This window comes from Macaca thibetana, chromosome 16 (assembly GCF_024542745.1).
Source record: "Macaca thibetana thibetana isolate TM-01 chromosome 16, ASM2454274v1, whole genome shotgun sequence".
Taxonomy (NCBI): Eukaryota; Metazoa; Chordata; class Mammalia; order Primates; family Cercopithecidae; genus Macaca; species Macaca thibetana.
In genome coordinates this window covers 60,220,339-60,244,835 of record NC_065593.1, presented here as the reverse complement: position 1 = coordinate 60,244,835, position 24,497 = coordinate 60,220,339, and the positions used below count along the sequence as shown (strand labels likewise).

Sequence of the window (24,497 nt, the reverse complement as noted above, 5' to 3'; positions counted from 1 at the left end):
CACCACCAGCTCAGGAATAGCAGCAAAAGCAGAGGTGTATGAGCCTGGAGGTGTCTGGGATGAAGGTCAAAGGGGAAGCGAGGAGGTAACTGGTGAGACAGTGCTGCACTGCTCTGATGGTCCCTATGCCACACACCACTATGGGCAGACATTTTGACCATGATATTGATCTCTATCACTGCTATTAAGTGCTCAATGCTGTAAACACTAGGCATGATGCTGAATGCATAGCCTGTGCATTTCACTGAATCCAGGCAACAAAGGTAGGGTCTGGCATGGCCCCTGTGTTATAGCTGAGAAAGTAAAGGCTAAGAACATATCTGGCCCAAGGTCACAGCCCTCATAAGTGGCTACAGGTGGATTCAAGCCTGGATGCCTCCCCCATCCCTTACTCCCATACGCACCAAACACATAGATGCTTATGGCAAATGTTTTAAAGTTCCCAGGCTGAGAATAACAGAGAAGTAAGCATTTGAGGAACAGTAAGGGAAAGTCAGAAGAGAGGTGAGGAAATTGATACAATATCCCTGTGGACCTTGCTTCGCAAAGGGAGTGGCCACTAGACGTCTCCACTTCCAGACTTTCCTCCATCAGAGCCAGAAAAGGGAGCAGGGAGCGCCAGGAAGAGGGTCCAGAAGGGGTGGGGAGGGACTCGATGGGGCCAGTTTCCTGCCTGGCTTGGCTGTGTGGCTCTTCTCGAGAAGCAGCAAAGGTACACGGACTCAGCTCGTCCCTGGCTCCCACGATCACTGTATCACGCATGGGGAAATTTAAGGAGATGCTGAGCGGCCATCTGTCTGTTGTGGGGAGCTGGGCCAAAGGCTGGGCTGGGTGACCTCCACACTCCCAGTCCCCTCTTAGATTCTAAGCATTGTCAGATGTCCCAAGAGGAGTGCCCCAGTGGCCCCCTACCTTCCTTCAGCACTGCCCTGGGCCACAGAGCCTCTCAGGCCATGACCAGGGAGCTGGACCCCAGATGGAGAGGAAAGAGCCAAGGGAGCCGGATGCCTTGGCCAGGCCTGGGGACTGGAGTGCTGAGCAGGCCAGACCCTTCACCCTGTTCTGTTTGTCAGAGGTTGCAAGCTGGGGCCAGGGTGGGCTCAGTGAGTCTGGATTGGAGACAGGACCAAAGCACCGAGGAGAAACGGATCAGGATGGGGGCCACAGAGGAGCGGCGGCCACTTCCGGCAGAACATGGAATCCTGACGCAGCCCAGCTGGGAAGCTGGAACCCTTCTCCAGTAACCCCAGGATCCAGAGGATGGGAAGTTCTAGAGACAAAGTCTCTAACCCAGTCACCACGGGAGGCCTGCACAGATGTGGCCTGGGATGGGTACTCTGGGTTGTTGCTGGCTGGCAAGTGTCTACCTGAGAAATCGGGATCCACCCCCAGGAGGCAACTGGAGCCCCTTGGTGGAATCTGATGCTGCCTGGGAGTCCTGGGGGCAGGAGAGCAGAGGAGCCTGGCCAGAGGGCCTGGTTGTGGTGGCAGACCCTCGGGGCAGGCTGGAGACACAGCCCTATTGTCCGCACCCTGCAGCAGATCAAGCAGTGCTCTGTCCCACCTGCTCCTCATCAGACACCACTGGGTACGTCTCCCATCCCATCAGACACCACCGCCAAGGCCTCAGAGCTCCGGCTGCACCCACACCACCTGCCACTCAGGTGTTTTAAATGGGGCAGTCACCCCTGAAGACACCTACCTCCTCTCAGCAGTGTTGGCCTAAGCAGGGACCCAGGACTCATAATTCTGAGGTTGGCGGACCTAAATTTGGCCTCCATGGGGGCCGCCACAATGGGGCTCCTGCCTGGCAGTCCCCGCCCCATGTCAGGTGCCCATGGGATGCTGGGTGGGTTCGCGTCAACTCCATTCTCAGCCCCAGGGTGGGGACGGGGAAGGGTGGGCAGTCCTACTCCCCTGCCATTGTCCAGTCCATATCCCAGCTCAAAAGAGATTCAGAACAAACAGAAGCCCTCCGCTCTCCTCAGACAAGAGCCCCCAATTCGGACAAGCCACACCTGGTACCACCTCTCAGAGACATTGGCCACATCTTGTATCCTCAGGAGATGTCCATGAGATCTCTTCATGGATAATGGGACCCTTCTAGAAGGTTCCAGAGACTTCTCTAATGACCACCCCAAAGGGAGCGTGTCCTCTTTCCTTTACAGGTGAGAGAACCAAGGCACGCACCAATGCGGTTACACAGAGCAGGCCGGGAAAACCTGCCCTGGAGAAGCAGAACCTTCCTGGGCCTGGGCAGCCCATCACAGTGACAGGGCCAGCGACGGGGCCACACAGTCCAGCATCTGCCACCAGAATCCTTCGCCAGACAGCTTTTCTCTAGCTCTTCCTATCAAAGACCTGAATGGGGCTCAGGAACATGGATGCTACTGGGGACACAAGTCAGGGTCTGGCCCGTGGATTTAGGAGCCTCATTGGGACCGATTTGTAAACTGCCCGGTAACACAGAAAACACCAGCAGACTCCAGAGGCCACAGTGAAACCGGAGCAGAAAGGAAATCCAGGCATGAAAATGATGGCAGTCCCTGCGCTCGCTGGCCTCCCAGAAAAGCCCACCTGGTGGGGCACTGGGAAGAGCAGGTGCCATGGAGGACAGCGCCAGCTCCCTGAGAGGGGGTTCCTCCAGCACAGGGGCCTTCCGGCGGGAGGCTTAGTGGCTGGTGACCCAGTGGTGCCACCCCAGCCACACTGCTCCCTGGAGGTCTGCCAACATCGGGGGCATCCTGAGCCACCAGCCCAGCCCAACTTCCTCCGCCTGCCTGCCCAAGGCCACCGCCCACCACCTCCCTGCCCGCCTGAGGCCGCCCACCGCCTCCCTTGTTGTTATTCTCCTCAGTGCCTCCCTCCTCTCTCTGCTCCCCGCGCCCCCGCAGGCCTCTGCAGCACCGCGCTGGCTCGGCCGAAGCTGACTGGAGTTTTAATGACATGTCTGGGGTTGAGGTGGGCGATCCTGTCCCAGGTCCGCCTACCGGGTCCTCGCCAGCCAGTGTCCTCCGCCCCAGCAAGGAGAGTTTCAGGCTGTGCACAGCCCCCTTGCTGGGAGATTTGGAGAGCCTGCCCAGCATACCCTGCACACCCCACACACCCTGCACACCTGCTGCTGCTAGCACAGCCATGTGTCCCCAGAGCAGAGCGCCGAGGCGGGTGGCAGGCGTCCATGCAAGGTGCCCCTGGCTGCATCCCTTGGCTTCTACAGGGCACACCAAAGCCAAGAACTTCCTCTTGCATCACAGATTTTAAAACCTCCCCAGCAGTCTCAGACCACACCCCCAGTCCACATCAGGCTCTCAACCTTGCCTGCAGGTCAGAAACACCTGGGGGGCTTTGGAGCCCAACCCATGTCCAGGCCCACCCCCAGGCCGACAAATCAGAGTCCAGGGCAGGCAGACACTAGTGTTGTAACAGCGGTCCAGCTGGTTCTTTGGCCTGTCTGAATGGCCCAGTCCCAGGGCCCTGGCCCTGGGGTCCAAGTCAACCACCGCCCCCATGAGGTTGTGGAGGGATCGGGCAAAGGGCTACAGAGCCAGGACACAGCAGGAGGACAGCAGGGTCCCCAGGGCAGCCTGGTTGAGAGAAGCACCAGAGCCGGTGTTTCAGTGTGGGTGGCTGTCTCTCTCCAGGACGCTGGAGCTACAGAGGTTACACAAACGGACAAGAAGAGAAGGGCCCGGTCCTCCCCACCACCCCTCCAGCCCCAGAGCACACAGCTCAGAAAAGCCAGGGGCCCAGGCTCCCAGTCTGGGGGTGTATTTGTTCACTGTGACCTCGCCTGCAGGTCCAGAAACACCTGGGGAGCTTGGAAACTGACCGATGCTCAGGCCGACGGAGTCAGAGTCCAGGGCAGGCAGGCACTAGTATTGTAACAGCGTTCTAGCTGGTTCTCTGGCCAGTCTAAATGGCCATACCATTCCCCACCCCAACCCCTCCTTCCCTTACACTAACGGTTCCACGGCAGGGTCGGCACCTGGGAGAGCTATGAGGTCTCAGGGACCCACCCCTTCCTTTCCCTCCGTCATCCATCAGCCGTCACACCCCCCAGGCCCCTCGGTGACAGCCGGGGCAGAGTCCAGGGTTAGGGTGAGGGCTGGGAGCTCCGGGCTGTGCATGGAGGGAGAAGCCAGGAGCCCAGGGCCTTGCCTTGTGCTTTCATGGACTCAAGGACACTCCACCCCTCCCTAAGCCTCAGCTTCCCCAGTTGCCAGGAGCAGGCGCTGCACTTTACGTCATCAGCAAAGATCCTTCCAATCCTGTTTACTTGGGCATGATGCCTGGGAGAGGAGGCATCACCAAATATTTTCTAAGATGCACATATTACCTTAATAACCCAAGAAAAATCAATTTTACAACAGGAGTCAATGCGGAAGGAGCCTCCACAGCATTACCTCTGGTCCTCAAGTGGCGGCGTCAATGGCCTCACTCAACTCTGCCAACGGCCTGGCCCACCCACCAGAAGCTGGCCCTGCAGGTCAGCAGCCGAGTCTCCTGCAGTGCACGGGTGGTGGACTTGCCTGGTGTGGACAGAGGTACCACGGAAAAGCCGCCAGCCCTTCCCATGGGCAACAAGTTCCGTCCTCCCGGCGAGGCCCCAGGACTCTCGGCTCCCTGTAGCCAGCAAGCCGCATCCTGTGAAGTCCCCGCCTTAACACTCTGCACCTGACCCACTACGCACCTGCCGCCCGGTCTGACAAGCACGCGGGACACAACGAGGGGCCGAGGCAAGCTGCCCCTGCTGCTGGCACCCAGCCACCCTACCCTCAGATGACACACTCATTTCTATGCCCCTCAGCCACGCCAAATCCCATAACCTTCATGTTCGGGGCCACAGGGGGAGAGGACACCGTGCCTGCGCAAGCCCTCCATCCCAGGCATGCATTCACATTCCCCGTGCAAAGTTAGGGCTGTAATTACAGCAAGTGATTAAAAGGCCTGAGGTAGCCTGTCTCAGAGGGAGCAGATTAACAGCAGAGCTTGGGAATGCCTGCGCGCACCTCGGAACCACCGGTGCATCTTAAACAGGGCCCGGCGCCCCCACGAGCGGGTGATTAATGGAGGGGATGAGGACGGAGGACGTTTCCCTGGCACCCGTCACCAAACTTTTTTCTCTGGGTGCCTCCCTTGCTGGCCAGGCACAGTGGAGGGGAGGGGAGGGCAGCCAGGACTCAGGGAGAGCCCAGGTGAGGCCTCCATCACGGGCCTTGCTCTACCTCCCCCTGGGCCAAAGTGTACCCCCAAGCAGCAGCGTCCTAGGGAGAAGGAGTGGAAGATGGAAGCAAAGCCCACAGGGCCGAATGCATCCCAGGAGACAAGAACCTCAGCCGCCTCTGTCCAAATAGAAAACCCGAGGCTGCCCCGAGAACCTCTTCCAGCCCCAGGCAACACTCGGGGCTGTGCTAACAGGCAAAGGCTCTGCCAGGACTGTCGTCATCCAAGCAGGGGTGCCAAGGTCAAGCAGCACACCTGCCTGGCTGGCAGAGGGCTGGCAGGAGCCTCTGCCTGGGGTGTGTCCTCCTGAGGGTCAGGGAAGAAACAGGAAGGGACTCTCCCCGGGCCGGGAGGTGTTTGCAGGGTTTTGATGTCCAGATATCCGCTTAGATGAAACTGTGTGTGTGCAGGCATGTCGGCATGTTGTGGGGTGTCATGCAGTATGTCATGTTACCTGTGCATTTAGGTTTTAAACTATCCCCTTTTCAGTGCCTAATATGTGTCAGGGGCCGTGGACACAAAGACAGTTTAGGGACGATTGTCCTGCCCATGAGGCTCTTGGTCTTGCGGAGGAGGAGTCAGGGAAATGGCCAAACATGGCCCCCTAGCCATGTTTCACCAAACATGGCCCCGTAGCCAAGTGGCACCCACTTGAATGCATTCACCATTGGGCATGGCTGTGCCATGGCCAGGTGGCACATACCTGGATGCATTCACCATCAGGCACAGCTGCCCTGACCATATCCCATCCTCCTGTGGACCCCCTCCCCACAGTGGGGGCCTTTCTTGGTGAAATGGCACAGCAGGGTGGTGAAAGGGCTGCCTTGGAACCAGACTGCTTGAGTTTGAATCACAGCTCAGCCTCTTACCAGCCATGTGGCCTCAGGCAGGCTGCATGATCTTTCTGAGCTCCAGCGTCCTCTACTCCACAGTGGGAGCCCCACAAGCTTGCCTACTGGAAAGAACCATGGGCGATGTCAGTGAGGCGGCACAGGCGCTGGGCACTCCACACAGCCTCCCGGGCCAGCACATAGAGCCATTTCTCCGAGTGTGGTTCCTGGGTCTATGTGGGCCCACGTGCCGTAGTGGGCCTCTGTGGTTGGCCTTCTGGGCCTGCCCCTGCACATCTAGTAGCCAGCTCGCCCCTGCTTCCCCCAGTCTAACCTGGAATTTGGCTAAGGCTGCCAATCAAGATGCCCTGCCCAGCATGGGCATGTGACCAGACCTGCCAATCCTTGAGGCACTGTGATTGGTACAGGGGCAGGCACGTGACCTCAGCCAGGCCAATCGGTGTCCTTCCCTGGTATTTCTCCTTACCGAAGGTCAATGGAGAGAAGCCCTCGACCCCTCTGGAGTTGCTGGGTGGGGACCGTGTGTACCAGACTTGCCCATGACACGCTCCCACCATCTCCACCCTGCACTGGACAGAGGAAGCCACTGGAAGCAGCAGAAAACGCAGCCAGCACACCTGGGATTCTGCTCACCTCCCAGCATCCACACAGCCAGGCGCCCCCTCACCCCATCCTTCCCAACAGCATGTACCTCTGCAGTGAGCTACATTCCAAACATGCACCTGGGAATCCGACACACGGGTACGCACTCGGCAGTCACGCAGACATGCACTCCCTGCGCCCGGCACTGATCCAAGCAGTGGGCCACCATTGCCTGAGTCCCCTCACACCTGCCAGGCAGCTTCTAGAACCACCACGTTCACAGATGAGGCCACGGGTGCGTAGCCTCACACACCCAGGTGGCCTGAGTCACGCCTCATTGTTGTAATCTTGACAAACCACTGGTGTCTCCTGGATCTCAGCAACCACACAGTGATATCCTGCCCTTTTGTGGCCACTTCCCGACAGGCTCTGGGGCCACAGGCTGCCCCCACACCCCTACTGTCGCTCAGCAACACCACAGCCACCCCTAGTAACCCTGGCCCTAAGCCACAGCATCTAGCACAAGACTCTGGGTGGCACCCGCATCCCCCCAGGCCCTGTGGATCCACCGGACCGTGGAGCATTTCTATTTGGTTAACGCCACAGCTTGGGAAGGACAAAGATGGCCCAGTGCATATGAAAGTCCTCTGTGTACTGAGAAATGGAACCGTGCAAAAGCTGTGGCTGGTGTGGAGCTGTTCTCTTGGGACTTGGTGGGAGAGCACAGGGAGCTTTCCAGAAAGACCAGACAGGAGGCTGGAGCTCAGCGCCGTCCCATTCCTAGTCCCCACTTCCCTAGAGCCGCCACCTCTTTGCTGCCTGGGGTGAGGGAATTCTCCCGACTCTCGAACACACCCTCGGGTGTCCTGAGGCAGAAGTTGGCCTCAGCCTGCGTGCACCTGGTAACACCTGGCCCCACCCACACAGCTACAGGAAGGTAGAACTTGGCAGGAGGACAGGAGACCCTTTCCAGAGAAGCAACGCTCAAGCCAAAGGCTGAGCTTCCATCTGGATCAGCAGAGCCCTGCTCCGGTGAAGCCCTGTGGCAAGGCTCCCACTGCTCCCCAGGCCAGGTCACCTCATAGTTGGGACCCCTGGGGGTGTGCCAGCCTGCAGCTGGGAGACGGTGCATGGCCCAGGGCCCAGTGATCCAGCCACTCCCCCATCTGACCCCCACGCAGCTCCCGCCATGTGTCAAGTCACTTGTACCCCAGGTCTCTCCCGTCTCCTGTGTTACACTGATCCCCTTCCCTGAGACCTGCAGAAGCTCATCCACAGGGTGGCAAGAGAACCGCAATTGAAGAAGAGCCCCCAGCACACAGAGAAAACAGGAAATGCTGGCCGCGGGCAGTGCAGTTCCTTCTCAGAGTCTCTGCTCTGCTCTTCCCTTGAGGATGTTCTCTCTTCCCTCCTCCGTCGGAAAACCTGTTTGCCTTTCAGTTTCAACCCAAGGCCACCTCCCACATTGTCCCTAAGTACCCACCCTCCTCAAGGAGGTATCTGCCCCTTCTCTGGGTCCCTGCTGTGGCATCCACACACCGCGTTGGTGCGGTGGGCAGGCATTCGAGGCTCCGGGCTGAGGCTGCACCGCTTCAGAGACCATCGCCACCTTTCACCCCCGCACCGAGCCCCCCACGCTGCTAGCACATCACATGGAGTAAACTGCTGCTGGGTGGATTGGCTACGGGCCTTCTCCAGCAAAGAACATAGTTTATCTTCTTCCTTCCAGAAACCTGGCTTTAATCGAGGCGCTCACCTCCAGGACCGAAGTCAAGGTCTCCTCCGCTCCAACAGCCTTGAGTCCAAGGTTCTGTGTGCCCACAGCCAAGAACATTTCACCAGGCCAACAGAGAGAGAGGGGAGAGTCAGAGAGAGAGCAGAGAGTCGGAGAGAGAGAGGCAGAGAGAGCGCGCACAGCCCTGGCTGGGAGCACCAGCTGCTGCTGTATCAGTCTGCATTCTCCGGGCATGACAAACGTTCAACACAACAAATGAAGAAAAATGAACTATTTCCATTGCCTAAAATACTCCCATCCCCACGGGGCTTAAGATAAAAAGTAAGAAGGGACAGGCATTGAATTGAAGAGAACGCAGGTGGCATGAGCTCTATGAAATGCCCATGTGTGGCCACACTCCCCTCCCTGGGCACCCCTGCCCTTCCACCAGCATGCCCAGGCCTGCCCCCTGCCCTGGAGAACCAGGATACCCAGCTCCTGGGCAGAGAGACCCAGGCTGTCACCCCATGTAGGATTAAATGAGGCTGACTCAAAAGAGCTGCTTCATAAATATTCACGCCCAGCCCAGAGGGGCTCCAGGCCTTAGAAAGAGCCAGAGCTCTGTTCACACCCCGAGGTCAGAGTTCATCCCCAGAGGAGGTCCTGGGACCCTCATTCCTCTAATTACTCCTGAGAGCCTGGCCCAGCTGGTAGAGATGGGATGGAAAGTCTCAGGTAACTCGGATGAGAAGCTAGGAGGACCCGCGCGATGGAGCCACAGACTTGGGGCCTCCCCAGGTGTGCCCTCCGAAAGCACGCTGGAGCTACACACTGTGCACGGACGGATGGACGGATGGACGGATGGATGGACGCAACGTGCTGCAGCCATGCGCTGGAACGATACCTGCCCCAGGAAGAGAGGAAGCTCTGACACATGCTGCAATATGGGTGGACCTCGAAAACATGACGCCGAGACAAGCCAGACACAAAAGGTCGCATGTCGTACAATCCACCGATAAGAGGGCCCTCGGGGAGTCCCACTCGTAGACACAGAAGGTAGCATGGGGGTTGCTGGGCTGGGGATGGGAAGGGGGAGCCGGTGTTTTATGGGCGCAGCGCTTCAGCTGGGGAAGATGAGAACGTTCTGGAGGTGGATGGTGATGATCGCACAGCAATGTGAAGGCGCCGAATGCCACTGGCTGAACTGTGCACTAAAAATGGTTCACACGGTTAATGTTATGTCACGTGTATTTTATCATCAGAAGAAAAAGGAGGACCGGGCCCTGTGGCTCACGTCTGTAATCCCAGCACTTTGGGACGCTGAGGCAGGTGGATTACTTGAGGTCAGGAGTTTAAGACCAGACTGACCAATATGGTAAAACCCTGCTTCTGCTAAAAATAAAAAAAGTAGCCGGGTGTGGTGGAAGGTGCCTGTAATCCCAGCTACCTGGGAGGCTGAGACAGGAGAATCACTTGAACCCGGGGGCGGAGGTTGCAGTGAGCCAAGATCACGCCACTGCACTCCAGCCTGGACTACAGAGTGAGACTGTCTCAAAAAAAAAAACAAAAGAAAGGAAGGAAGACAATGATGGAGGGAGGGAGGAATGGAAGAGTGCTGAACTTTCGAAGCGGGAGTGGGGTGCAGGGGCCCCCATTGCTGCTGGCTGAGCTCTGACTCAGTGCTTCAATTACTCAGCAGGGAGAGAAGTTGTCAGGACGACTCAAAAACTCCAAGGTGCAGTGAAAACCCCACCCAGCCCACCACTGGCCTTTCATCCACGGCTTCAAAGAGGGAAGGCCGGGGGAAAACCCCACGGTCATTAAACAGATTGTGCTGGGGGAAAGTGATCATTTTGGTAACATGGACGGAAAATCAGGAAATTTCCAGTTCTGAGACACATGATCCCCAGCCTTCCTTCCCTCTGGCAATCTCAGGAGCTGCCTGGCCTGTTCCTGACTCAACACCAAAGCTCCCGGCAGATCCCTCACCTTCTTGAAAGCTGCTGGCCCGAGGTCTGACCCGGTATTGATCCTGCAAGTGCAGACAGGAGGCAGCCGGAGAAACCCAACGAGACTCCCATAATTACACGGAGATAAGACTATCAGGTGGAATTAAACAGTGCCCACAGGCAGACCACTTGGCTACATCCTCCGTCTCTCCCCTCCCTCCTCCTTCTTTTCCCCAGGACTGCAAAATAAATTATCCTGTGAAGTCAGCAGAGGCTGAGCTATGGAAACAATTAAACAGAAATTAAATCTAATTCATTTATACTCCGAGCACAAGTGGATAATGTAGGTTTTTTTCTCTCTCTCCTCTTTTCGCCTTGGTGTTAGAGAGGACTATTATGGGAAATTAATCACGAGACATGGCAGTGAAAGTGATCTATCACTCTTGCCAGTGCACAGACCGACTGTACACGATCTATGACAGCAGCTACACATGTGAGGTGACGCTGTTTGGGAGAAGGGGGCGGGCACGGATGGGGGGCACCTGACAGAAGCCCATGTGATGGCCTGGCCGGGGCTCCAAGTCCTCCGGGCCGGAGGGTGCTGGAAAGAGCCTTGCGCGTGAGTTTCCCCGGGCTTATTCAGGTGTCTCCAAAGCCTGGCTCATACCCACGTGGGGAAAACACCGTAATCCTGAACACTGGCGGTGCTGGGGCCTGGAGGCTGTGGGGAAGCCCACTGGATTTTTCTCCTGCCACTGGAAGGGCAGGGCTTGGCGGAACAGCCCCTGGGAGGAGGACCTGCAAGAAGAAGCCAGGCCTCAGGCTCCCCATCCAAAACCGGGGGTGAGGCCCCCTGCCCTGCCTCCCCTAACAGAAGCAGCATGGGGTGGAGTAGGGGGCAAATGAGCAAACCCACAGGAAGGCGTTGAAGAAGGAAAGCCGCAGAGTGGTGTCTAGCTCCGGGCCCAGCAAGGCTCGCTCCAGCTTTCCTGCTTTCAAGAGAAACAATTTGGAAAATTGTTTTCCCGTCGTAGGGAGGGTAGAGATGGCATAAATAGAACATTTCCTCCAAATGAAGGGAGGGCCGAGGCGGCCGCGGCCAGGAACAGCCAGCAGGAGAAAGCCAGCCATCACAGGAGACGTGTCTTCAGGATGCCGTCACCGGGAAGCACCAAGAGAAGCCCAGGGCTGGCAGGTCCCCCTAAGACCGGGGGATACCGGGCCCCCAGAACAGATGCTCTGGAGGTAAACCAAGGAGCTGGGGTGCTGGGGAAGCCTGAGCTTTGAACTCGGCATAAAAATCGGAAGAAACAAAGGTCAGTTTCTATTCTGCTGCTCTCCTGAAGGGCAGGCAGCCCTCTCAGCAGATGGGGCCGTCCCTGGGAGCCCGCACACCCCACGCCCCCACCCCCAGGGCTCAGGCACCCCACAGAGTCCTCCTGCCATGCTCTCAAGGAAGCAGAACAAGAGACCTGCCAGTGACGGCAAGCAAAGGTGTGTCCCGCAAGTCCTAAGCCCTCTGGCCCTGGAATGGCCGCGGCTTTGCAGCCCACCCAGCTCAGAGGTGGGCCCGAGCTAGCCAGGACCAGGGCGGGAACGGGGAAGAGAACCCCTCAAGAGGGAAAGGGCCACAGCCCTGCTTCCCTGCTAAGAGGAGACGGCCTCCCTGCCGGTCCCCTCCCCGCGTGTCCCCTCCCCTTTACCTGTCCTGTCCACGCTGTCAGGATCATAGCATCTATCATCACTGTCGAGCGTTAGTCTTGCCTGGAAGGTTTGGCCCTCGGCCCTGGCTCCTGGAAGGTCACCCCTAAGCCCTTGGAGTATCCTGCCTGAAAGAGCATCCCTGTTTACCTGGGGCCACGCCATGTCAGCTTGACCCCTGGAGTGGCTGGAGACTGAGGTCAGTACCTGGGTGGTCCGTCACGTCTCCATGACTGAGACCCGATAAAACTCTAGACACCAGGGCTGGGGTGAGCGTCCCCGGCTGGCAACACCCACACGTGCCGTCCCGCACCGTTGCTGCGGGAGGAGCGGCAGAGCTCCAGCCTGCTTCCCGGGACCCTGCCCTGCCTCTGCGTTGCTCCCCATGGCTGGTTTTCATCTGCATCCGTTCACTGGAATAAGTTGTCACCTTGAAGATAGTGGCTGTGCCGAGTTCTGAGTCATTCTAGCAACCCTGAGCCTCAATGGTCCACAAAGCACATTGAAAGTCACCAAGCCAGGTCTCCCCTGGGCAATCGAGGACACCAAGGCCCAGGCTTGAGTGAATTGCCCAAGTCACGCAGCTCCCTGGTCGACGGGGCTGGGACCAGTGTCTCTCCCAGCTTGCCCCGGCCTCCTCGCCTGTGGAGTAGGGCTCGCCAGGCAGTGTCAGCCGGTGGCAGTGTGACATCGCCCCAGGCAGGCCAAGCAGGTGACCAGGCAGCAGGGCAGGAGACAGCAGGGGTGGGACACAGGCTGCTCCCCGTCAGCCAGAGACTGGGGACGTGCAGGGCAGCTGCCAACCTTCATCTCCGGGGACAGCAGTGAGGACTAGAAGGAGCATGTCAGGCCAAGGCAGGGAGCAGCCTGGAGCCGCAGCCGGGCGAGCTGCCCTCCTGTGTGCACGTGCCAAGGTCCAGGGGTCAGGTGCCAGGAACACAGAATGTGCATTAAAACCCCAGCCCGTACTCCCACACCCAGACGCACATGTTCCCACAGCGCCTGCCCCCTGCCACCAGCCCACCAGCCGCCTGCCTCTGCCTGGCCTCGCACACAGGGCCAGAGGCCTAGAAGTGGTTAATGTCCTCGGCCGCCTGAGCCTGGCACCTCGGCCTGGGGGCAGACAGCGCCACGCCGCAAAGAGGCCAGCACCTGCCACGGGGCCTAGGCTGGCGGAGCACAAGGGTGGGGTTCATGTTGGGCTCCCCTCCAGGGCTGTAGGGAAAGAGTGCCTCGGGCCCTCCCAGCTGTCCGGGTGCCACGCACAGCCTCCCCCAGCAGACACACTTGCACACAGCTTCCAGACCGGCTTCTATCTGAAGTCGCCCCATGTTGCAAGAGGTCCCCACCAGATCCAGCTACACGAGTTACAGGCCTCAGAGCAAAATGCAACTGGGAGGCCCTTGTTTGAATCTCACAATGGTGACGACAGAGCACCGAGCCAAGCACAAGCCCTCCTAAGCAGGGAGCACACGGATGAAGCCAGCCTGGCCCTGCAGCCAGAGCCACTCCTGGCTGTCTGGGAGGGGCCTGCAGACACGCAGAGAGGGTGGGGGGCATGAGAGATGCAGCTTGTTCCCCTTATACCAGGTAAAGCCAGGGACCTGCTGCTCAGTGACCACAGCAATGCACCGGTACATACAGGCATGCAGACACACACGGATACACACTCACGCTCACACACACACAGACACACTCACACCCACACACAGATACACATCAGTGACCACAGCAATGCACCAGTACATACAGGCATGCAGACACACACTCACAGATACACACACACACTCCCACACACAGCTACACACACATGCTCACACACAGACACACACACACTCATGCTCAGACGAACACACACACTCATACATACATTCACACCCTCACATACACTCACACTCAGACATAGATACAAACACACTCAGGCACACCCTCACATACACACTCACATACACTCACACACACAGACTCACATACACTCTCATACACACAGACACACACAGACACATACACACAGATACACACATTCACACACTCAGATACACACAGACACATACAGATACATTGACACACACACACATTCACACAGACACACGCACAGATATATACTCCACACAGACACACACATACATTCACATGCAGACACATGTATAGACACACACACTCATATACACTCACACACAGATACATTCATACATAGATGTATGCACTCACAGACACACTCATGCTCAGACACACACAGAGATACACATACATTCACACAGGCACACACTCACACACATATACATTCACAGATACATAGGCACACACACAGACAAGTGTGGACACACAAAAACACACAGTCACACATGCCCATATATATATTCTTAAGGCACTTTTTTGCTAAATAAGTTTTATCTCAGGTCATTCAAGTCCTAGATAAGTGTGTGGCCTAACTAATATCCATTGCCAGTGAAGTGGACATGGGAGTTTTTCAGTGAAGTCAGTGGCTCAGGACTCAGGGCCAGAGTGAGTGACAAAGGAGGGCCCTGCTGCTGCTCCCGCCGCCAGTGACAGGTTGACCTCCACCTGACGGACTCTGGGACCAGTGCAGGCCACACTGGAGGGGAGACCCTGGAAAAACTCGGGCCACTGGAAATGCTCCTAAAATGTGTGGTTGCCTCTACTGCTGAAAAACTGTTTTCATGGCACTGTGTGATCCCCTGAACAGCTCCCCACTCTCTAAGTCTCCACCTTTGAGGAACTGTTCTCTGGTGCTGCTTTTCTGGAATGTTCCCTGCCATTATTTTTCTAGAAATTGCTCTAACCCAGAGGCCCTGTGTCATGCTGTCCTCCTAAAGGCAGCCCTGAGCCTCAAGTCCACCAGTCTCCAGATTCTCTCCCTCCTCAAAAACCATCCTCAGGAGCTAGAGGCCCCCAAACTTCATGTCCAGACACAAACTCTCCTGCCGGCACCAGGGCTGGAGCCCTGAGGGGCCATCCCCACCGCGCAGCACCCCCGAGCTAACTTTTACCCAACTATTTTCAGGGTACACTTGGGTGTCTTGAGAGATCCTTGGTTGTATTAAGACAGTATCATCTCTAAAGTCCTCTCACCCAACACACACACCACCTCTCCCCACTGAGAGGACACGAGATTCACCTCAGGAATGTCAGATTTCATCCAAAGTAGAGGGCAGGGCGTGGTGGCTCACGCCTGTAATCCCAGCACTTTGGGAGGCCAAAGCGGGCAGATCACCTGAGGTCAGGAGTTCAAAACCAGCCTGGCCAACATGGTAAAAACCCTGTCTCTACTAAAAATACAAAAATTAGCTGGGCGTGGTGGTGGGTGCCTGTAATCCCAGCTGCTCGGGAGGCTGATGCAGGAGAATCGCTTGAACCTGGGAGGTGGAGGCTGCAGTGAGCCGAGATGGCGCCACTGCACTCCAGCCTGGGTGACAGAGCAAGACTCCGTCTCGGGGAAAAAAAAAAAAAAGAAAATTCAAGGAAGCTCTGACTCAGGCTACAACAGGCACTGACTTTGAGGACATTATGCTGAGTGAAATCAACCAGGCAGAAAAGGACAGATCCCATAGATTCCATGAGTATGAGGTTCCCAGAATAGCCAAATCCATAGGGACAGAAGGAAGAATGGAGGTTGCCAGGGGCTGGGGGGTTGGAACAATGTGGAGTTGTTTCTGGGGGACAGACTTTCCCTCTGGGAGGAGGGAAAAGCTCTGGAGATGGGTGGTGGTGACAGCCGCACCACAACGCGAACGCTCTTTATACCCCTGGCTTCTAAACGGTTACGACGGCAAATTTTATGTGATGTATGTTTCATCACAATCTAAAAAGCAAAGTTTAAATGTCTCAAGGATGGAACTGAACTGGCCTAAATGTCACCAGTCACCACCAAACCCCACCGTGTTTCAAGTGTTCAGAGGGCGGGAAAGGGGCTGGAGGGAGGAGGGGTCCTTCTGTGCTCTCAGACACATCCCCGAAATGTTGACGTGAAAGTTTCCGTGACTCTTCTCACATTCCTCATGGTGAAGAGACCCAAGTCCTCAGTGGTGACTCTCTCTGTATTTTGAGTTCTGTTGTCCCTGGTGAGCCAACCAAAGAGAGGATGTGATCAAGGGCCCCATCGGTTCGTGGACAGAGAGTTACTGAGGCTGGTGGAGCTTCAGGTGAACACGCAGCTGCCAGGATTCCGGTGAGGGATACGGCGAGCCGCCTGTCCTCAGGACTCACAACCCCATGGGGTAGAAGGAGATGGGTAAACACAAATTAAACACAAGGTGATAAAACGCAAAACTAATAAAAGGCGAACCTTCTAAACTAGTCAGCAAATTTTCGGTGGTCCTCGATTTCAGAAGGTAGACAAGAGTTTAGCGTCCTGATACCTTAACCCCCACAGCCTTCTACACCCTGTATCTCACTCCCCTGGCCACCTCAGCAGCACTGGAAAATGGGGCCAGCCTTTCACAGCCTCGAGTGGAGGTTTGGGTTTCTGTCCTGCCTTCATGACCGCCTTGTCGCTCTTCCCTTCTGGCCCTCAGTTTCCCCATCATTAAAACCAGGGAGTTGGGTTAAATGGTCCCTAAGACCCCTTTGAAGTTCCCCGTTCTATGATTGAGGACCTTTGAGTTTTCCTCCTAAGAGAGGATTCCAGGAACACAGAGTTCTGAAAATAAAATAATCCTGCTCCCCATTTGGATAAAACGATGAGTCTGGCAGAAGGGTACTGCAGACACCAGTGTCTGGGCAGGCTTACCAACACACGGTAGACATGCTGCAGGTTCAGAGCCATTTCCCTGGAACCAATATTTACAAACACTCTGTCTCAGCGTCAAAGCAGGCAAACAGCTTCACAGGAGTTTAATGGAGACCTCTCCTCCCCCGGCTTAATGGAGGCAGCCTGCTCTCTCCTCGGCAACCTCCCGATGGTTTTAAAGAGGAAAAACACCCACAACAAAACACACCTTCACTCTCACGGTGGGCATTTAGGCCAGCTCTGGGATTTCACTGCCAGATGACTGCCTTGAATCTGTGGCAGCATCCCCCTCCGAGGATGCCAACCTCAGGTTGTGAAAGCTCTTTCCTCCCTCCACCAACAACTTGCAGAACGGGGGGTTCGATCCTGCTGCCCCTGGCCGGGCTGGGAGCATGGAGCAAGCACGGGCACTGGGGGTTAGATCCTGCTGCCCCCAGCCGTGCTGGGAGCGTGGAGCAGGCACGGGCACTGCATCTTCCAGCACATGGCTCTGTCCTGCAGCAGGTGCATAGCTTCTCGAACGTGGCGTCATGGGTGGGTTCAAGCCGAATGCATATGGCTCTGCCCCCACAGCAGGTGTAAAGGGAGCCCCAGTTTGCATAGTGCCTCAAACACAGCATCATGGGTGGGTTCAAGCTGAATCTCCCCAATCCCTGTTTGGTTCTGTCCCACTGACTGCTTAAGATCTCCATTATTCCATAATTGGCTAACAAGGATTCTTGCATATTATTCACTGTCAGACAGCAACACCCTGCCATGCTCCTCAAAGCATATTGCCCTCAAGGGCTCTGGCATAGAAAGAGCCCAACCATGCCTCCCAACCTTTCGGGGAGCCCTGTAAACCAGAGTGTGGCGCTGTTGACATTTGGGGTGGGGCCATTCCTTCCTAGTTGTGGGGCCGTCCTGTGCATTGTGAGGTGTGGAGCAGCGTCCCTGGGCCCCTCCCACTGGACACCAGGAGCACCCCACCTCCAAATGAGAAAATGGAAGATGTCTCCAGACATTGCCAAATGTCCCCCAGGGACAACATCACCCCCAAGTTGACAACCTTGCCATAAACTAAAGCACCACAGGCACATCAGGGGACAAGAATCACCATCCTCCTAAAAAAGAGTGAGCCAGAGGCCAGGGCCTCCTGTACTCGTTACACGGAGTCACCAAGTTACAGGTGAGTTTGCCGAGAAGTGAGAAAGACTCGTCTTCAAAGCCCTGGAAATGCTTCCCAGTCTTCCCGGAGGGGCCCCCTGCCAATACCAGCTGGATTTCTGTAACACCGCACTCCCTCTCATCCCCATTCTAGAATTATCTGCACCTCTGTAAAGTGTCTATAATCACATACACGTAATCGAATTGAAGTTGTCAGGCTTGCCAGGAGCTCAGTGTCTAAAGGAACATTGTCGGAATTCCTTGGGAAGTATATTATAATTCCAATCACCATCATCTATTTTTCTAAGCTTGGATTTTTGTAGAGGAAAGTTGTTGCCTTGTTTGAGTATATATTCTATGAGTACATTTTAATTCAAAAGGGATCAAAACTCATTTTTTCTTTAGAATTTCAATCCGTCTCTTGTGATAACTGGAAAAATGCTGGAATCCCCCACCCAGGATGGGGATCGCTGACCTACAGCCTGGGAGGAAAGCCCGAGAAAAGTGGCTGGATTCAGTAGGACAAGCTGGCTGCGGAGACAAGCCACCGCCACCCCTGAAGCCCATTGGCTCTGCTGCAGCTCAAAAGTTCGCCTCTAGGCTGCTTCCAGGTTGGGGCACGCCAGGGGCACTGACACCATCCAGCCACAGTGCAGGGGACTAAGCCAGGAAAGGAAATCCATGCAGCCAGCACTCAGCCATCTTACCTGGAGGCGACACCAGCACTGCCAGTCACAATCCCTCAGGGAGAGCTAGCAAGCCGTGTGGCCCCACTGACGAGCAAGGGGGCAGCACCATGAGGGCAGTGTGACTCTCAGGTGGTCACCCACAGAGGCTCGGCCACAGCAGCCATGAACCCTGCCTGGAGGGGCCACGCAGAGGCAGCCGCCGGTGCTCGTGATGAAGCCAGCCTCATCTACGAAACAGGACCATGCATTGAGCCAAGTGACTTCCTTCCCAAAAGAGAACCCAGAATGATCATCACGCATTTTGTCACCTATCACACGATCCTAAATCCCAGGGAATTTCTGCAAGGCTCTGTCTCTCCCACTGACAAAGAGTGAGGTCAGGACAGTGGCCTGAATGCCCAGAGTGGTCCCCGGACCCACTCTTGGGCCAGGTCATGAGATAGGAAGCATCCTGATCAGTAGCAAGGGGTCAGAGCAGAGGACGGTGGGGTTGGCAAAGGGAAAAACCACAAAGGCAGTAGGGGAAGAGCACCGCCGCCCCAGACAAACCAAGTCCTGGTGGCCGGACATGAAACGGACACGAGCACTCGGTTCCGTTGCCCTGGCACATAGAGTTTGAAGGGTCATGGCATGGCACGGACGAACCAGGCAGGCCTCATTCTATGCAGAGGGTTTTGTACAGACAGTGATTCACCTTGCACCTTCCACTCATACCCACTTTGGGTGAGGGAACTGAGTGTATGAGAGGGTTTGGAACAAAACCATCGTGTGACACCAGGTCAGCCCCCTCCTGCTCTTAGCTCTATAGCCAGCCAGGCTGGGGGGGCTACAAGGTAACCAGACACAGAAGGACCCTACGGCTGGAAGACTCACAAGTCACTTCCTAGCCCCATCACCAGTGACCAATCCCCCAGGTGAGGCATCTACCTCTACCCCCACCCTGGGCAGCCTGAGCACCTCGGTCCTCCTGGCTGGATCCTGTCTCCTCTTCCCGCCACTCTGAGCTACTCATGCCTCTAGGCACAGAAGTACCTCCCTGTCACCCGCCCAGACAAAGGAGGATCTTTTAGCTCCGCTTGGTGTCCTGTCTGCACCTGGGGACGCAGAGCACGCCCGCCACCTCTTCCCTGCCAGGAGCTTCAGTTCAGCTGGCTGGAAGCTAAGCCCTTCCTTTTCTTTCTTTTCTCTCTTTTCTTTCTCCAACTGCCCTTCTAGGAGAGAGATGAAAAGCCATGTCTTTTTGGAAACGCCCATCCTGCCATTGCATATAGAAGATCCACCATCGCTGAAATCTCAACACTAAAAAAGAACCTGGGGGAGCGCGGTTCCGCAGCTGTGCCTGGTACTTCTGCGCTCAGCTACTCGGTGGGCTTCGTACCCTCTCCTGGCCAACTCCCTTCCCCACCAGCTTTGTCTCTCCCGTGTCTATTTTAGTGGCTGATCAGTGTGCCTCTGTTTCCCAACCCAGGGCTTACGCATGTGCATTTCTATACATTATTCCCTCCACGGAGGCTTCTGAGCCATGAAAATGGCTCCTTATGCAAATCAAGGGCTCCTCCATCTGCTTCCGATATCCCCCACTTCCCCTTCATAACCTGTTTGAGGGGATGCGGTACAGGCAGCAGATGATGCAACTTTATTTTTGTAAACCCAGTTGGTCCTGGAGTGCTGGCAGCCACAATAATAGGAGAGTATGCCTGTTACTGCCTCTCTGAGAAACCAGCCAGGAGGGGCTCCTGGGGCAAAAGGGAAGGGGCGGCTCGGGGTCTCAGCAGAGAGGCCGACGGAGTCCTTGCCCTCTCCGCTCCTTATTTCTGCTGAATCAGGGCTTGCTGTGGATTGAACTGCGCCCCCCACCAAGAAAAAAAAAAAAAAAAAAAAAAAAACATGTTGAAGCCCTAACCTCTGAGTAACTCTGAGGAGGATCTTAGTTGAACCTCTGAGTACCTCTGAGGAGGATCTTAGTTGAACCTCTGAGTACCTCTGAGGAGGATCTTAGTTGGATACCAGGTCTTTGCAGATGTAATTAAGATGGAAGTTAAGATAAGGACATTTTGGAGTAGGGTGGGCCCTACATCCAATACGACTGGTGTCGTCCCAAGGAGAGGAGGGGATGCAGAGACACCTGCAGGGGAGAAGGCCGTGTGAAGATGGAGGCAAAGGCTGGAGCGAGGCAGCCACAGTAATGGAGCACTGCGGCCTGCTGGGAGCCACCAAAGCCAGGAATAGGGGAGGGAGGACTCTCCCCTAGAGGTTTCAGAGGGAGCATGGCCTTGCTGACACCCTCCCCTCACAGGTGATGACTGCCCGGCAGCCCCTCCCATCTTACAGGTGTCTGTCTTCACTCTCCAGTGCCCCTTAGTTCCTGCCTTCAGGGCCTCAGGGTAGGTGCTCAAAACATATTTGGCAGAATGAAGGCAGAGTGTTAAGTAACTGTCCCCAGACAACAGCACAGCCGCAGGGAGAGATGGGGACATGGAAACACACATCCATGTGAATGGATGTTATCTCTTGTGAGATCTCATTTAATACCCGAAGGATACTTACATTCCATAACACCCAAAGGACGCATCCATTCCAGCCCGAAGCTGCTTTCCCTGGTGAAGGGTAAACAGGATTCCACGTACTTTTGCAACTTTCTGTGAGTCTGTAGTTATTTCAAAACAAAAGGTTGGGGGCTGGGGGTGCATCTTCTTTTTGTTTTGACAAGAGGCTGCAAAGCCCAGCAAAGGTTGACCATCCCCCCACTACATCACCTGATCCTGAAAGCCCAGAAGACAGGGTGTGACTTCCCAGGAAGGAAAGCATTTAGGGAGAACTGTCACTTCTAGTCCTGTGTTTTCAAATCTCCATGGAACCAGTTTCATGGGTCACAGCAGACAGAGGGAGACTGGGGTGCAGGAGCGGGATGGTGTGAAGAAGCAGCTGGCTAAAGTGGGGGTGGGGCGGCTGGCCAGCAGCATGGCGCCCCTCATGGCACCCCGGGAGGGAGGTGGTTGATCCTGCAGTGAGGAGGCACCAGGGGCCCTGCCGGGGCCCCAAGAGGGAGGAGGATGCTTGTGTGAGGTCAAGGGGTAGAGGACACACATCTATGGCAGAGGGAGAACTGGTACCACTAGCCCTGGGGACACCACGGAGGTGACGCTGAGATCTGGGCGTACTCCCAGTCAGAGGAGCCACGGCAGAGAAAGGAGGGAGAGTGAGGAAGGAAGGGTCGAGGGCACTACTCATCCTGTCCCCATCCCCTGAGGCTCTAGAAGAGAGGCTGGCAAACTCTGGCCAGGGCCAAACCCGGCTCCCCCGGCTACCCTGGTTCCCTGCCTGTGCTTGTGAACAACATGTCGCTGGGACCCAGCACGTTCCCTCACATTCATCCATGGCTGCCTTCCTGCTGCATGGCACAGCCACGTGCTCTGAGGGGCTGAGACCGTCTGGCCTGCCAGGCCTGGAATATTACAACCTGACCCTTGACAGAAGAAGTTCGCCGACCCCTGCTCCAAATCATCTCTGCCACGGAGGACACAGCGTGAACTTCCACAAAGCCTGGACGGAAGGGGCTTTTTAATGAGATGAGGCAGCATCGAGTGCAGCCCACAGAGAGGAGGAATCAGCAAAGTGAGTTCTCTTCATTCTCACCCTGGAGAAAACCTCCAGCCGCACACCATGGAGAGTGGCCTTTGCAGGGGCCAAGCTGGGGTGAGGCACCTGCTCTGTTATCAATTTAAAGTTGTATTTTCAAAGCAAGGATGTTGCCATGGAGTGACAGAATTGTCCTGACCACCCGGCCCTCGGCACGCTGCGAATAAATCCCCCACGCATGGCACCATCCACCAACAGAGCGTTCTTGCCCAAACCTGCCCAAGAGTATGAAATGCGTAAGGCCCAGAGCTGCTCCTCCTCCGCCTTTGTGCCGCAGCCCTGGGCCCAGCGACAGCTCACCTGGGGCCAACTGATGGTAATTTACTTTGAGGCTGTGATGGAATATCCATCCACAAAATTCAGTACCAAGAGGCAGCACAGCCCTGCAAGCCAGACCACAGAGACCAGAGCGGAGGATGGCCGCCCCAGCAGTTCCCTTGATCAGCGCCAGCCTGTGTAGGCCTTGGAGCTTCAAAGACGAATGAGACTCTGCCTCCAGTACCCGCAGTAGGCCTGCAGAAACCATGAAGAAGCCCAGATGGGACCATCACCACAGTGTGATATTCTGGGGAAGTGCCCACGTGCCGCGGGACCACAGAGGACGGAGCCTCCGGGAGCTTCCAGAGCAGCTACTCCAAGGCCGTCTATACTGGGAAAAGGGGTCTGTTTGCAGCAGTGTATTCTAAGTAACTCACGTTGTAAATATTCCAGGCCTGGCCGATTAGACAGTCTTGGCCAGTCAGAGCCACGTGGCTGTGCCTTGCGGCAGGAAGGCCACCGTGGGTGAACGTGGTGGAGTGGTATTGTGGGCTGGTGGCATTCTTGGCCCTCTGCCCTAAGGTCACTGGGGCTTTGCCCTCCAGTCCAGGGGCTCCTCCCCACCCAGGACTTAACCATCATTTGCGCGGAGCCTGCCCACTTTCTCCTTGGAAGAAGAATGGGCAGATTCCTTCCCAGAAGGTGCTACACGGAGAAGCCCCATTGTCACTCCCAAGCCCCCAGACCCCACTTCTCAGCCCCCACAGACTGTGCTTGCCCATGGGGGAGGGGGCTCCTGCCGCTGGCCCAGTTGGGTCTGCAGCACAGGTGTCCACCCTCCTTGCCAGCCTCTGCTCGCCTCCCGGAGGCCCCAGGTGGGCATGAGGAGGCTGCCTGCGTGTGCGGAGGAGGGCGGCCCAGGCGAGCAGGTGGGCCCGGGCAGCTTGGCGGTTAAGTGTTCTCGGCATCTGAGGCGGCTTCACTTTTCGGCAGCCAGTGAAGGACAAGCACCCTGTAAATTTAGAACGTGTGATGGCTGGCTGCTTTTGGTATTCATCTGAGTGCACGGGGGAGATGGAATAATCCACCCGTGGCCGTGCCCTTACATCCCAGCCCACGTCGCTGCCTGCAGAAGGGAAAACCTTTCCCAGAAGTAAAAAGGTAACGGGCCCCTCTAAGGCTGGTCCCAACACCAGCCTTGGCCACCTCCCAAGGGGACCCTCCTCTCCTTCTCACATTTAGCTAAAAATAAAGCCCTTTTTGGCAGCAAATGCACCCAGTTTCCCCAGAACATAAGCTCCCTGGGAATCTAGAAACGAAAGAGCTCTACCTCTTATCAAGCCCAGATGGATTCCTGAAAATCTGTGTCCAAGCAATTTGTGCAAATCAATCACGTTCTCCATGACTCACCTTCATCTGGGATGCATCCCTCCCAGCTGACCGCCAGGCGGCTGACCACCCGCTCCGCACACAGCAGGCTGGACAGTGCCAGGCTAGAGCAAACCCTGCAAGAGGGGCCGGCTGCTGCAGGGGAGGGTCCTTAAGGGATGTGGACCCTTGAACCCAGATTCTACTGTGCACGTTGCGGGGGTCAGGTTCCCACAAAGTGAGGCAGGCCTGAACGCAGATGACCCCACCGTGGATTCTTTTAGACCTTGGCCTCATTCCTTCTCAGGTGGCAGCACCAGAATTACCCTGGAACCTCCCACCTGACCTCACGAAGTTGTCCGCAGGGCAAATGATCTGAGTGTGAATAACTGCCCTGGAAAGGGGAGGGGGAGGAGGAAGAGTGAGGCTCAGGTTCCCCTTTGTACACGTTATCCCGTGCAGCTCCTAAAGGCAGAATAGGGTTGGCCCAAGGCCAGCCAGCTCCAGGCTGGGACTCCATGCAGAGCCTAGGGTAGCAGAGAGGGGATTGAGGTGGGGTCCAGGTGAGCCCATTTGCGCTGCAGAGAGAAGCCTCTGGATTCGGACAGAGGAGGAACCAGGTTGCAG

At 56.3% G+C, this 24,497-nt stretch overlaps 1 protein-coding gene across 6 annotated transcripts in view; it reads right to left on the bottom strand.

Moving 5' to 3' along the window:
- The window catches only part of RBFOX3 (RNA binding fox-1 homolog 3), a 524,709-nt gene that overhangs the window by 420,776 nt on the left and 79,436 nt on the right, over positions 1-24,497 (bottom strand). The window contains exon 1 of one of the 6 annotated variants that reach the window (XM_050764337.1): positions 8,413-8,518. The exons of the other annotated variants lie outside the window; for them this stretch is intronic. The gene's annotated coding sequence lies outside the window, so the exon portion shown is untranslated. Of the gene's footprint in view, positions 1-8,412; positions 8,519-24,497 lie in introns of those variants that run through there. 6 annotated transcript variants of the gene reach the window in all.